The 2,419-nt window shown below is 46.9% G+C and overlaps 1 pseudogene; it reads left to right on the top strand.

Annotated features, from left to right (window-relative positions):
* The first annotated feature begins 234 nt into the window (after positions 1-234).
* On the top strand, positions 235-1,125 carry LOC142842024 (proline-rich nuclear receptor coactivator 1 pseudogene; annotated as a pseudogene).
* The last annotated feature ends 1,294 nt before the right edge of the window (positions 1,126-2,419 follow it).

Genomic DNA, 2,419 nt, shown 5'->3' with positions numbered 1-2,419 from the left:
TGTATTAAAATTGGGAAAGAAAGAGGTTTCTGGGTAGTAGAAGATACCTTAAATCTAACCAATCAAAAGGCAGAGGCAGGTGAATCATTTTGAGATTGAGGTCCACCTTGTCTACAAGAGTTAGTTCCAGATGGTCCTTGCTCCGAATCTCCCAGCAGCAGCAGCAGCAGCAGCCGTCGCCACCCTGTGATGCCCACTTCCAGTCCTCTGCAGAGTCCCATGCCTTGCTTCGCTATGACCATGGTCTCTGTCCCGCAGGGAGAGCTCGCTCTGGGCAGCCCCCTAGCACCACTGGGCTTCCTAGGGGCCCTCCCGATGGTGAGCCCGGCCCCGCCTCACTTGCCGCGCCTTCCCTACCCGCGGGCGCTGCCTCCCACCCTCTTCCTGCCGCACTTCATCTAGGGAGATGGCCCAGGCCTGGCCCCCGCGCCTCGCACCGCTGCACCATCCGGCTGCAGCCCGGCCCTGGTGGCTGCCCCGCGGGCGGCGCCCAAGAAGCATCTGATGAAGAAGGTGCGAACCAGCCAGGCTGGACAACTCCCCAGCAGCTTCCACCAGTTCCAGCAGCAATGGCCAAGCCTGGAAGGCGGCCACAGCCCGACCCCGGGGCCGACTGTGGCGCCTGAGGAGCGGGGCCCGGCGGCCACAGCCTGGCTACACCGACAACCCCCGCTCGCCAAGGAGATGTTAAAATCAAAGATGGAAAAATCGGAGAAAACTGTCCTTCCCCACGGCCAGCTTGTACATGCTATACACTTGTGTGAACAACCAAAGATAAACAGACAGAAAAGCAAATTTAACTTACCACAAACCAAGATCACCTCTGCAAAAAGGAATGAAAATGACTTTTGGCAGGACTCTGCTTCCTCCGATAGAATGCAGAAGCAGGAAAAAAGCCTTTTAAAAATACTGAGAACATTAAAGGTAACCATTTGAAGAAATCAGCATTTCTGACAGAAGTTAGCCAAAAGGAAAATTACGCGGGAGCAAAGTTTAGCGACCCATCTTCCCCTAGTGTTCTTCCAAAGCCTCCTTCACTGGATGGGAAACACTGCTGAAAATCCCAGCCACAGCCGGGAGCTCTTGACAGTGCATCTGAAAACCCTCCTCAAAGTTCAGACGTAGATTATAGTTTTCAATATGTATGTTAAACATAGATTTTTTTCCACATCCTTGTACTCTAAACAGAAATGGATACAACGGTGGAAACTTGCCGTGTTGCAGCATACGACAGGAGATGAGCTTAAGTCACACACAAGAAACTTGTATTATATTTTATATTTTGTAAATACTGTATAACATGTATTATGTGTATATTTTTCATACTTGAGAGGTACATTATAGTTTTGTTATGAAAGTATGTATTTTGCCCTGCAGATGTGGTGGGTGCTTTGTATATATACAGTGGAGATATTTTAAGTGGGTGCTTAAGGCATGTGGAAGATTGTTTGCATAGGTACTGAAAGATTTTAAGAACAGCTCTCGTCAGTATTGCTGTATAGGATAAGGTCATTTCAGGTTCCCTATCCTCAGCTGCCCAAGGGACTAACTGGAGACATCACCATGGGCTCCTGGGAGCCGCTCTAGGGTCAAGTCTCTTGCCAACCCTAAGGTGGATCTCTTAACTAAGAATTGTGCTTCCGTGCTCCCCTGTCCAACTTTCCTTTATCCCAAACCTCCTGTTTCCCCAAGTTCCCCCCCTCCTTCCCTTCTCACTTTTCTCTCCCCTTCTCCCCTTACCCCCCTCTCACCCCACCCCCAAGATCCCAATTTTCTCCCCGGCAATTTTGTCTACTTCATGTTCTGGCTTTGTGGAAGCCTAGCAGGTTTTGATGTTCACCTTCCTAGACATGGACAGAGGGGGGCAGACCTTGAACTATCCACAGGGTAGGGAACCCTGACTGCTCTTTGGACTGGAGAGGGAGGGGGAGAGGAGTTTGGGGGAGGGGGAATAGGGTGAGAGGAGGGGGAGGGAAATGGGAGGCTGGGAGGAGGCAGATACTTAAAAATAATAATAATAAAAAAAGAACAGCTCTCAATTCTCCAAAGTGAAGACCTAAATGTGAAACAATTTACTATGTACTACTGAAAGTTAAATCTGGCACAATCACTGTAAACCTGGACTTTGTCTGTGTTTCTCTAAATTGACTTGCCTTTTACTCTGTAATTGCTAGAAAATTTCTTGTTTTTTATCAAACTTGATTTCTAGATATCAATATATAGCCATTATTGAGATTTAAAACTCCTCAAATTTTAAATGCCAACAAAATTGGTTGTAATCAAATTTAAATCAATAATAATTTGGCCTCCCCCCTTTAAAAAAAAGAGTTAGTTCCAGGTCAGTTTCCAAAATCAGAGAGAAACCAGTCTCAAAAAAAAAAAAGAAAGAAAGAAAGAAAGAAAAAAAGAAAGAAAGAAA

The sequence above is a fragment of the Microtus pennsylvanicus genome, chromosome Y (genome assembly GCF_037038515.1).
Source record: "Microtus pennsylvanicus isolate mMicPen1 chromosome Y, mMicPen1.hap1, whole genome shotgun sequence".
Taxonomy (NCBI): Eukaryota; Metazoa; Chordata; class Mammalia; order Rodentia; family Cricetidae; genus Microtus; species Microtus pennsylvanicus.
Note: the sequence above shows the minus strand (reverse complement) of the source record. Positions and strands in the feature narration are given on the sequence as shown.